The sequence below is a fragment of the Pyxicephalus adspersus genome, chromosome 3 (genome assembly GCF_032062135.1).
Source record: "Pyxicephalus adspersus chromosome 3, UCB_Pads_2.0, whole genome shotgun sequence".
Taxonomy (NCBI): Eukaryota; Metazoa; Chordata; class Amphibia; order Anura; family Pyxicephalidae; genus Pyxicephalus; species Pyxicephalus adspersus.
Genome location: NC_092860.1, coordinates 73624542 through 73637977, shown reverse-complemented (window position 1 = coordinate 73637977; position 13436 = coordinate 73624542). Strand labels below are relative to the sequence as shown.

Below are 13436 nucleotides of genomic sequence, written 5' to 3'. Positions count from 1 at the left end.
CTCAATTAACACTAAGGGGCCCAAAATAAAAATAAAATTTAAGGGCCCCTCTTGCAATGCTTTATGAATAATCATCATTTACAAATAACTGTCGCACTTGCTTAAAACAAATTAATTAATTCTCTCATTAAAACAAAGATAAAAGAAGAACAATTATATTCATTTACAAAGATCAAAATGGGGAATCAAAAAACATAGACCACTTCAAACATCAAATGTCATAATTGTGCATTAATTATCTCCATGACGGTTTTGCCACAAATTTACACTTTAGCATATGGAAGCAATGCAACACAAACTGAAATATGAAAACATACAATATTCTGAAACAACAATAGGAAAATATATAAATATTTATAAAATTCCCAGAACAGAGTATAAAATGGTAAACAAGGTAGAGAAACTTACATGTTCCAAGGATTAACAGAAATCAGTGATCAGATGTCCCTTGATTACATGTTCCATATCATTAGGAAAGATAAACAATACCCCCAATAAAATTTTCTCAAAGAAAAAATGTGTAAACAATCCAAAATCCAGCATACTTACAAAAAAGTTGAGTAAAAGTAGTAGAGGGAGACGGTGGTGTGTTCCTGCCCAAAATGGACTCCTCTGCATGTTTACAACAAAAAGCCAGCTTTAGAGAAGGTAAAATTAATTGCTAACTTATTTTTTGATTCAGACATTTTGATGTTTGTAAGTTTATACAAGCCTTCTTGTCTGTTTTATGTGAGAAATAAATGCAATTGTTTAAACAAATGTAATGGTAAGCTGTAAATAAGGATTATTCATCAAGGAGCCCAGAGGGGCCCAAGAACTTTGTTACTTTTCCAATCTTCTATTCCAATTTTGGTGAGTCTGTGCAACTTGTAGTCTCTGTGCCTGTTCCTAACATACAGGAGTGGCACCTGGTGTGGTCTCCTGGTGCTGTAGCCCTTCTGCTTCATGGTCTGTCATGTTCTGCTTTCAGAGATGCTCTTCTGCATACCTCAGTTGTAATGAGCAGTTATTTGAGTCACTGTTGCCTTTCTTTCAGCTCCAATTAATCTGGTCATTATCTCCTAAACTCTGTCATCAACAAGGGTTTTTTTGCTGAGAGAAATTCCACTGAATATTTGCTTTTTTCAAACCCTGGAGAATATTATGCATGAAAATAGCATTAGCAACCATGCCACATTCAAAGTCACTCAATTACCTTTCTTCCCAATTCTGGTCCTTCTGCAGGTTATATTGAGAATGTCAACATGCCTAAATGCAATGAGTTGTTTCCATGCGATTGACTGATTAGATATTCCTATTACAAGCAGGTACAGGAAGGAGTACCTAAAAAAGTAGCTGCTGAGTGTAGTGTGTAAAATATTTGCAGTATACTATAGTACTTCTGACCACAAGGAAAACAAGAATTTTATAGAAATTGCATCTTCCCAGTGATGGCAGAGGTACAATTCTCAGTGGTGAGGTCCTATTATTTCAAAATGTATCAATGTATTAAGAAAATTGTTTAAAAAAGCAAAGACTGTTGCTGTCTTTATTGTGAAAAATAAATACATTTTACGATCGTTCGCAAACTGATGAGCATTATAAGGGTTTTATGTTGATGCATGCAATAAAAATGTTTTGGCTTCCACAAAACGCAAATGGAGAAGACCTACAAATAATTTTAGGGCTAAATGACTTGACAGAGATATCATCGGGATGATCGATTAAGAATATTCATGCTTTTGCTTCAGTTACAGTACACCTAAATAATCCCATCAGGTGCCTTTCCAAGAAATTGATTTTCTGCACATAATCACATGGAACCAATCTTATAAAATCTCTTGTAAGTACATTACAGGCTGTCATGTTTTTTGTTTTTTATATGTGGATGGTAAAGCTAATTTTCCTACATATTATATTACCATAGTGCTCAGCAATAGCTATGCAGAACCAAGTCACTTATTTAACTAATGAAGGACCTAAAAGGGTTAACGCTTACAAAGCTGAAACACAAAAGGATCTCATTTTTCTTTTCCCACACACCCATTGACCCATATCATTCTGGCTGGAATATTGCCAGGGTTTCCTAGGTGACCTTTCCACTGTAGGGAGATTTACAGTCTGATCCATTTTATGAGCTGACTTTCCTTCTTACAGCAGCTTTACAAGTGTGAAAGCCATCTTATGTTATGAAGGAGCTCAGTGACACTCAGAGGCTTTGGAGAGGCCTAAGTCTGTATTTAAAATACATAATGCTGCCAGTTGTGTCACCAGATCATGCTGTCTGACACATACAGTACATGTTGCACTGAACTTCTGTGCTGCTCACTAATAGCTTCCAGCATACATTCATGTGCACAAAAATACTCAGCATACATTACCAACATAGCACCAACCTTACTAATAATAGTACTTTGTAAGCTGCAGAAAGGATGACCTCAAAGACTAGAAAATGAGCAGCTTGTGCATTCTGTACTATACATAGTATGATGATGTGGCAGATAATTCTTGTCTTGTTTTTGGGATGTAGGAGGAAACCCATGACATGACTACTGGCTCTTTGAAGAACTACAAAAATTTTTTAGTGGAATTGTTTTTGCACGTCAGGTGAATATTCGCTAAAGTTTTACATTCACATCATTTTTTCAAGTTTTCTGACATTTACCCAACTTTTTAATTTACGAATCTTTTCAGTCCTTCATCTTTTCCAACATTCACCCAAAGATTTACCCAACTTTTTGTAAATTCCCAATACCCTCCACAGGGACATTTTCACAGCCTGCCTTGCAAGGCAGCTTAATTCCTACCAGTCCTGTTTGGGTACCATTATTTCTCTCTATACCCTGCTGCAGACATTTATCATTAGACAATTGTCATATAGACAATGGATATGGAAGTATGAATAACCAACATATGAACAACACTAAACCATTCTGTTTATTGGAAAGGGGAAAGAAGAGCAGCACCCATTGTGCTCTCGTCCATCTGAGGGCACTTCATTGGTTCCCCATCAGCTATTTATCAATCAGCAGTGAGGCACGTAGTGGGAGATGCTGTATACATATAGACAAATGGTTGTGAAAGTATGACATGAGTACAGTGGTCCTCTCATGTGCGCCATGGCACATTGATGAATGACTGATCAGAAACAGTTGCTGGGGAGCACAGCAGAGTGCCACATGATGATTATCTGATGTATACATAGCCTAAAAATTGGCAATTTTTCGCTTCCACTGGCTGCTGAGTCTACCACATCTGCTCATCACAGGATATTTGTTCCTTACAAGTGACTAATATTTTTAATGTATGTATAGGTAAGACAGTCACCTGTAGCACTAAAATTATAGAATCATAATACTGCAGACTTCAATACAGTTTAATCTACACCCACTAGACAGCACATTTTAAGAGTGCACTGTGGCAGGCGCAGCACCATGAGGTGCCTTGTGCGCTGTGGCATTAAAGGAATTATGATTTCTGTTTCTCTTTTGTTTCTCAGACTGTCTTTACTCTATAATTCCTCTAATACCGTTCCATAAAAGCAGTAGGTTTAAAGAGCACACCGAATACTTTAGATAACTTCTTTATTAACTTCAACTTTCTTCATACAACAATGTTGATTCTGCAGCAGTAAGTCTATGTACAAACATGTGTTGAATAAAGTATCACAAAATGATGGTTGAAGTTTTGATGATAATGATAATAATACTGATACTGATACTGGTGATGGTAATGATACTGATGCTGAAGATAATAATGCTGTTGTTTATGATGTTTATGATGCTGGTAATAATGCTGCTAATAATGTTGATAATGTTGATAATGTTGATAATGGTGATAATGCTGTTTGTTGATAATGTTGATAATGTTGATAATGGTGATAATGCTGTTTGTTGATAATGTTGATAATGTTGATAATGGTGATAATGCTGTTTGTTGATAATGGTGGAACTGCAAGCAAACACATGACAGGTTCAGCAGACAGTCCCAATCACTATTAAACTACAGTAATCTATATAACTGCATTAAATACCTTTTTGGCCTTTTGTCTACTCTTATGGAACTCTCTGACTGGAACTCTTGCTGTTCTCTCTCTCTCTCTCTCTCTGTTCTCTCTCTCTCTCTGTTAGCACGCTGAATACAGCATGGTTTGCTAGGGAATTTCCCCATGGAACACAGTGTAAGGCTGGTAGTGATTGGTTGAGGCCTCTGCATAGTGTAAGACTCACTGTGATTGGCTTATCTCTCTTAGCTAGATAAATGACTCTTAAAGGTATATTTTCTTTTTCTGTCTATATTAACAAAATGCATATAAATAACTGTTATAAACATTCACAATCATAAAATACAGTGATAACTCTGTGTCTAGCTTAAACATATGAGCATATGAGCTGTATAGTGGGGCTGTTGGCAGGTTTAGGTGTATACAGAATACACTGCACTAATAACCTAGGACAGGTTTTAGCTGGCCAGCTACATGCACATTTTGGCTTCTTATCTTTTTTTTCCCAAGGTGTGCCCTCCAAATGTTTTTATTTTCCCTTGTTCTATATGTAGACTCTTGCTATATGAATATTACAAAATCAATGTTTATTAGTCCCCAGTGCCAATCTGATTTTGGACAGCAGCAGTTTTGTAACAAGCAAAGTAACCGGCTCTGTTCCAGGTGATGCAACTTAGTCTGATTCTTACAAAGCTCAGACACTGGTAGGCACATGTTTACAGGCTTTATTTCTAAACTGAACTTGCTTGTCTGTGTGATTGCAGTGTGCAGAAGCAAGTCATTTCAAACATAATATACAGTATATATATGTATACATATTTATCAATAAATTCTGCAACTTCAAAAACAACTACCTGTTGGCTTCAGTGTGATTTGTGTGTTATTGTTCTCGAACCATATGAATGGTAAATTATTTAATAGTGGCTTTCAGCATACCCTACTTATAAAATGTGGGTATGCAAAATCAGAAGAAATTTGCATTTCAGAACAAAAGACTCTTTTCTTGTTAATATATTGTATACTGTTAATTAGAAACATGCCTCACTGCAATAGTGGAACTATAGACCTTGACAAATAACATGGACACAAGACCCCCCTACCTCAACCACAACTATGAAACCTATCTACTTGTAGTAGAGCTCAGACTCCTCAGTGACAGAGCCCACTCCCACCCCTCATTGCAGAACCCGCAGTGACACTTGTATGTACAGACCTTTTTAGTTACAGACCCTCCCTTCCTTAGTGCACCTTCTTCAGTACAAACCTTTTCAGTGCTGGACCACCTTTGGAGCCAAAACCCATAAGAACCCCCTCAGTGTATACCTCTCCCCAACCAGTGACAGAGCTCCTGTCCCCAGAGACAGACCCTCTTTGTTCAGGCCCCCACCATTATTCTTACCTACCTGTTCTTCCATTCCAACCGAGAGTTCTCTCTGGTGAAGCAGATACTTCAGAGGAAAAGCATAAAGAAGAGTCACTGAGAGGTGGGCTAGGCACCATATACAGACCCATAGCAAGGGATGGTGCTACCCAGTCCTTGGGGGCACTAAGAATCTTATCAAACCCTCATACCTGGCTAGTACAGCCTCCTTATGTGGGTCTGTATGCAGTGACTGGCCCCACTCAATATCAGTCCATAATGATGCACCACAGTCATACAGGGCCATAAAGGCCACCCAGGAGCAGAGACCTGTTGCCATTGCAACCATTGGAAACTGCTTATATGGCTCACTGGCATAGCCACAAACCCCAACTTGTAAACGTGTTTGGCATCCAGCTTGATTCCCTTGCTTCCCACAGATTTACAATATTTAAGGGGACTGGAAAGACCACTCCATAATCGTTACCTTTCTTTTCTTTAAGGCAGCTCATGGTAGCTTTTTAAGGGTAATTATTGTTTTGTAGAAGCCACTGTCTGCCAAAGAAAATAACAGATCCACAGTTGGCATGCTGTTATTGTAATGATAATAAGGTTTTTTCTTCCTACAAATCAACCTTTATTTTTTGTCGCCAAAAAATGCAAACACAGCATCAGATTTGGTTGCCAGGGATGATCAAACTCCTGTGCACCTTATGCTATGTTTTAAGCTAAATGAAAATTCCCTTTCCTAGGGGATAAGGCAAGCATAACAGCAACAGCTATCAACAGTTCTAATGGTGGGCAATGGTGAGGATCAAGGGTCAGGTTATTGCAAAGTACTAAAAATATACACCAGTACAGGGCACTGAGCCTTTGAAGGTTTTCAAAACTCTTAAGCCTATTGAAGTCACCTTGTGTTGCCTTCATATAGTTTCAAATATGTTAAGAGATTACCAGGTTCCTAGAAGCCTAGGGTAAGTACTACAAAATCAGAATTTTTTCCAGCCCCCCATCTCCCCTTACTATCGGTTTTGCCATAATGAATGCCTACCTTGATCAATATAAAAAGGAACAAAAATGGATTCTAAAAAATGACCAATAATTCTTCTGAGGTTTTCTAAAGGTAACTGAAGATATGTGCAGGTGCTTCTAGATGCATTTAGTGAGCTCCTGCTATTATGTTACTTTACTTCACTGACCTAACTAAAAGTATCCTTTTTTTTACATAGCAAAAATAAATTGTGGGCTTAACTGGAAAATAAAAATACCTAGCATTGACATTGTGGAAAGGAAGACCACATTTGCAGAAGCACCAATATGATGTCTGTCTTCAATACGTATTTGTGAATGTATACATCTAAAACTTTTTAATAGACATTACATACTCCTATTTAAATTTTGGATTCAAGCATTAATTAGGTACTTGTTAGACAATAGGGTATAGTGCATGTTTTTTTTCAGTAAACATGCTTACTCAGTAACAATATTAAAGGGTAGCTGTACAAATATTTAAAAAGCAAGTCTAACACTAAACAGCCCAGTGTCTGCCTTGCTAACAGTAAATAACATCTTGGAACATTCAGGAGTCTTGTTGATACACTGCGTGGCCTACATACAGTATTTCAGCTTTTCCTTCCTGCTGCTCCAGTAATGAACACTTGGCAATGTATAATCTGCAGAAAAGTAGGTAGGACCAGCTCTGGCAGGCTCATAGTTTTATAAACAAGATTGGAACTGTTTAATGCTAGACATGTTTTAATACTTATTTGTACACCTATTTTTTAGAACTCTCTATATGCATGCATTGGACATTTTATTTTTAGGAACAACACTGTTATCTATTCAGTAAAGCCTGGTCACTTTTAAAGTACTTTCTCTGCTGATAAGTTCTTTCTACTCATTCCAGGACTCTCTTCAAAATGGATCTATTAATAGGGCAAACTTATCTGAGACTTATATTCTACTGGTGAGTGCCCACTTCCAAAAAATCCTGGAATTTCTTTTATAGCTGTCAAATGGGGAGAACTAACATAATATACTGCAATTAGTCTTTAACCAAAAGATAGCAAAGTCTTTCCATTACACCAGTTGTCCCTGTACACGGTTCATGGTCCTGGATTTAGTGTGCATTGCGCATCAGAACTAGCATGTGTTGTCAGGTTGGCTTAAAACCCAATTTTAGAATTTTTTTTCCTTAAGCGGTTACTCTGGTTGTAATACTCACTTCCTGCCCAATGTTGTCCATTTAGAATAATCGCTCTGAGGACTGAAAAAAGTAAGTATTAAAAAAAAATTAAATCTGATCCTAGAATGTGCAAAAGTATGTGTTAAACATTTATGTTTGTAATAATAATAATAATATGTGACTTACTTTACTTCTGACGTATACATATTATTCCTTTTCTGGAACTTTCTTATTGAATCACTGAATGCTATAAAAATGTATATTCATCTTGCCCTAAGAAAAGCCATTTGTGTTGCAAGAATGCATAAGGCTGATGAGGCATAATTTAAAAACTCATACGAATCAAACTGCGCAAAGTATTTACTGCTCCACTAGACATGCACCAATTTATTGAGACCAGACAAAAGTCACATTAATTCACATTGGGCCTGATTTATTGATGCTGTCTGAGACTGGAGAAGATAGATTATCATGGGTAAATCAAGGTGTTTCAGGAAACCTAGAATAGATATGGTACAGGATTGAAAACATTTGACAACTAATAGCAAATGAAATAAATTCCAGGTTGCTGAATTATTTAGGCTCTGACATGAAAGTCTATCTTCTCCAGTCTTGGAGAGTTTTAATAAATTAGGCCCATGTATGGAAAATGTTGTGGATCCCATGTATGGAACCAGTGGCTTAAAAAAGGGGGTTGCAGAAGCCTTAATCTAGAGTCCCTTACTCCAGAGAACCTGTGGTTGCCATCCTGAAGATCAAATTAAGACATGTAAAGAAAGGATCCGTGATGTGATGAAGAAAGATGGGGGTTCCAGGAGGGATGGAGACTTTGATGAAAAGTGGGTCCAGACTTGAAGGGATGTTCCTAATGTGAAGGAGAGAACTCCCATGTAAATAGGTGCTTCTGATGTGAATTGGGCTTTTCTGTGAAGTTTGTCCTAAATAGTAGGGGCCTTGTCAAGACATAAAACTCCAGAGACCCAAACATCTGTGACTAGGAGACCATCAGCAGACATGCAGAGTTGCTGGGTAAGTGGTATCACAAATGCTAGAAATGCAATGCTAAGAAGAGTTGTTTAACGATGAACACATAATACGGATGAAAGCCCGATATGGAATCAGGTGACTTAAAACAGATAAGATACAATAGATGTTACTGACATGACTATCACAACATGTTGCCACATCTTGTATTAAAAGAAAAAATATGTAGTAATGGGATTTTTAGGGTATCTAGATCCACAAAATTATTCAATATAAAAAACAATATAAGATTATATACTTATTTGAAGACTCAAAAGATATGGTCCTCAAACATACTAAGCAAACATATTCATGTATAAAATATAGGTAGTATAGCAATCATTATTCTTTAACCAGAAATTGAAAAAAATGCATATTATCTGCTCAAAAAACAGAAAAGTTTCATTTAGTAATTAGTAAGTGGAAAGCAGGAACTAGAAAGAGAAAATATTAGCAGATTAAACTTCAGCTTCAAATTCTTCACACAAGAAAGTTCATATAATGCACATGCTTGAAGAAACATGGTTTCCAAGTTGTGCAATTTTTATATTACATGCTTGCAAATTCTGTTGCAACAAAATCTGTTACAGGTTTAGGATATTGGTTTGTACAGAAGGAACAGAAATACGTTTATTAAAAACAAATACTTCAATGCTTTCAGAATCAGCAGATGAAGACTACAGATAAAAAGAAAACAAACTAGTGGAAAAACTTGATTCACAAGTGGGTCAACAAGAACCAGAAACAGACATTGATTATACAAATGACAATGCAATAGCACCAAAACAGAAAAACATTCATTACAAAAATTAAAGGGATTATATAAATTTGGAGGCTGAAAGTAATTACTGGGTAGAATTGGGTTAAAGTTATTAGGTGATTTTTATACCAAAAACAGATAATATCCTGATAGAAATGGTAGCTATACTATTTTTGCATGTTTCATTGTGTAGTGATTTGTTCTACATGATCGCAATCAACCATTATGAGGACTGTCATATTCTCTGCAGTGAAATGTTGCTCATCTATTGCCAGTGAATGAAGTGGATGATGTATTTGGCCTAATACTGCATGTGATTATCCTTTCTCTTTTTATATATTCATGCATAATAATATATTTTATAAAATGTCTGTACAGTAATTACTGTAAATAATAAAAAAGCTTACTGTAAATAATCAAAACAATAGTTTTGAATAACAATAGCTAGGTGTCTGTGTACACTAAAACTGAATAAGTGTTAGTAGTGCAAATTGGGTACCATAAGGATTCACATATATGTAGTGCTCTAACACATGCTAAGGTACAATGCATTATGGCAGGAGGCGCTTTGCCTTTAATGCATTGAGGTACCAATAAAAATGAACATAATTCCCCCCTCCTCCAATCATCAGGTTATCAGTCATCACAGAGTAGGTCTGAAATGAGATAGCAAAGCCTTGTTCTTCTGGAAAAATGTCCACATCCACATACACATGTATGAATATATATAAAAGAAAGAATAACCTTACACATTAAGTTCAATACATCATCCACTTCATTACACATTTGAATGAACAACACAGATCTACATTGCACGTGTTCATTCTTATCCAATGAAATATAAAAAAACAAAGTCAACTTTTCAAGAATGCACATGTGACACATTATCTGCTCACAGTAACAAAATCATTGCCCAATAAAATACATTATTACATCTTGTAGCTACAGTATATCATATAACTCATGTTGTAAGAAGGCTTAGTAATGATCTTTCATTGATTTCCTTTCTGACAGTTTTGAAGAATCTAAAAATATCTAAAAAATATGTGTATGTTAGCAGACTGGCACAAATATCCAACCATGTTTTGAAAAGTTACAAATATTACCAAAAATAATTTCTGCCAGAAATACCAGAGTCAATATTATGAAGATTGATCCACAGGTCAGTTGGATAAAAATTGACAAGTTCAATGTTCTGGCTTGTTTATTTCTCTTCTTTGGCTCAATGACAGTTTTTTTAATCGTGTCTGCCAGTAGCCAAACTACAAGAGATAATTTATTGTGAAATGTACATATTATGGAATTTTACTGCACTTTTGCACGTGGGATGCATCTGCAAAACTTGTGTGTTTTAAAGAGCAAGTGAGTTCACAATGTTAGAAATAAAATAAGAATTACAGGGAATTGTTGTTCCTTTTTCACAAATCAACAGAAACAGAGTGTCTTCACTTTTATAATGCAACCGGTCCTCTACCACGTCTTCACATGCTGATGTCATCCCCCTTGTGAGAAAGCAAACCCACAGCCCAGAGCATGCCATGGAGTAAGGCACAAGTACTTTTTACAACACCCCTTGACACAAACACTGCAAGAGGAAGATTTTACTGAAACTAGATTTTTACTTCAGCTTTAATGACAACAAAAAAAGACAAAATACAGGCCTAATGCATAGGTATACATTCTTTTTATGGGATGTAAAAACATCACTGGTGCGGCCAAAAAAATTCCAAGACAATAAATAATGGAGAACAGTCAAGACAATCATTAGGAAATAGAAAGCTTTTGGCACAGCTGTCAATCTACCATGACTGAGCAGTCTTAACATATGAATGAATGCAGTCCTCAAGAAACGTGCTACTAGGCTGATGATTTATAAAAAATGGCTTAATGACAATATTAAGGGCAATTTGAGTCTTGTGGTTAGGCACAGTGTCCTATCGCAGGCCTATTTATGCTCCCAAGTTGAATGGGAGTAGTTGGGAATCGCTTTGTGCATGCAGTTAGAGGCAGTTGTCGATGTGATGCAATCGCTGGTCGCAAAATGTTGCTTCTGGATGCCCTTGAGCAGCCAGCTGATTCTATTGACTTGAATTCAACTGCTTTACCGCAGTTCACTGCTGTTGGAACACAGTTAAAGTTGCTTTCTTTTATCCATCAACTTCCTAAAAACACTGAACTGCGGAAAAACCACAATCAACCTCATGACACAGTGGTTGAGTGTGGTTGAGCTGCAATTGACACAACAACCACAGAGCAAAACCACATATTAAACCAGGTATTAAAGAGGGGTGTCTGGGAGGTGCTAACAGCAGGTTTTTCACCTGCAAGTCGGAAAAAATAATTTTATGCAGAGCTATTTCACTATAGCTGTCCAGTGTCATTCTTAATATTGCCGATTTTTGAGCATTTATCACCTTTCATCTCTTTTATAAGATGCCAAATTTAATAAATTTAATAATATTACCAAATGTTTGGTAACTTGATGGCAACCCATCTTTTGTAAGGGTATCTGATATAAATAGTATTCTGGTGATGTTTGCCTTTTAAAAACAGAATCACTGAAATTCTACAGATAACAATAGCAAATTGTGCCTTGTGTCACATATCAGATAGATAATATTAGATAATTAATAGAGATTCAGATACCTCCATTGATCATTATTCCACAAACATTTAGATTTTGTGTATTTAGAAACCCATCCAGCTTTTCACTGTAACAATGTAACAAGTTACCTGGAACCATTTCTTTGAAAGACTATTCCATAGTTTTACAATTTTTTACTCTAAAGAATAATTTCCATATGTGGAGGTTGGACTTATTGAATATATTGTCATGATATTTTCTGCTGTGTTCTTTGTGTATTATATGCCCCATTTATATATATTTTTACAAGGTAATGAAACCACTTACCGCATAGATTTTCCTAAAAGTGTGTCCTTTATTTATTTAGCTGTCCTGTCCTGCACTATTTTTAGTTTCTTTGAATTCCTTCGTGAACTCATGCCAAAAACTGGATTACAAATTTAAGCTACAGCATTGCTTTATAAATAAAGGGACAATGTGTTGAGGCAATATGTTGCCACAAGGTTTAATACAAAAAATATGCAGATATTGCATGTTGTTATTAACTTTTCCCATCATGACATTAAAAGGGATTGAAACAAGCTTGCTGCTGCACTAGCTGCATACCTGCTCCCTCCATCTGAACCCATTCCACCATCCCTCCATCAGATTTAAAATTGATAAGTTTAAAGGATTCTAAAGAGTCCCCCATTAACCATTTTGGGTACTGTGGTTTCTCAAAATTTTATGTGTGCATGCAGTTTTCAGACTTAACATGTTTAACATCTACTTACTTGACAGAACCTCTTTATTACTTATTTTTTTAAATTGGGGATAATATTTGGTTTGTGTGAGCATAAATTAATTTGAATGTATTTTTTACCAAAAACATTTTACCAAAAAAACTACAGTGCTACCATTTTATTTTACAGGGTCTCTTCCCTCAAAAAATATATGTTTTACAGAGTTTGAATTAACACTTTTGCCTAAAGTGTGCATTTTAACACGTGTTCAAAAAACATGTAGAAAAAAGGTAGATCCATAAGCTGCTAAGATATTTGATTTACCTAACTTAACACCCTTATATTGTATGTGTGCATGATTGTAGTCCACAAGTGTGTAACTTTAGCAAAAGACCCCATGGCATACTATTATCAACTCAACAAGAGCATCTAGGTGCGTGAGTAATAGACATCTTGTAATTTAGTCTGTTTTTTTATTTGGTTTGTGGCACAACCACTTATTGAAATATCACCATTGGGTTGATTGACCCCCTCAAATATCATTAATAATAACTTGTATTTATATAACACTGACAAATTATACAGCACTTTACAATGTCCATAATCATATCACTGATTGTCCCTCAAAGGTGTTCACAATCTAATTTACCTTTCATAGTAATATGTCATTAACACAGTTTCTTTTTGAGGGGAAGCCAGTAATGCTAGTTTCGTGTTTTTCGAATGTGGGCGGAAGCTTGAGTATCCTGAGGAAATCCACACAAACATTGGGGGAACATACAAGTTCCATATAGATAGTGTGCTGGCCACGATTCAAACC

At 36.1% G+C, this 13436-nt stretch overlaps 1 long non-coding RNA gene across 1 annotated transcript; it reads right to left on the bottom strand.

The window, feature by feature from the left end:
- Nucleotides 1-3549: 3549 nt before the first annotated feature.
- LOC140326553 (uncharacterized) lies at nucleotides 3550-4443 on the bottom strand. Its single transcript, XR_011919894.1, has 2 exons — nucleotides 4013-4443; nucleotides 3550-3930 (listed from the first exon to the last, which is right to left on the bottom strand). It is a non-coding gene; the product is annotated as an uncharacterized lncRNA (long non-coding RNA).
- Nucleotides 4444-13436: the final 8993 nt, after the last annotated feature.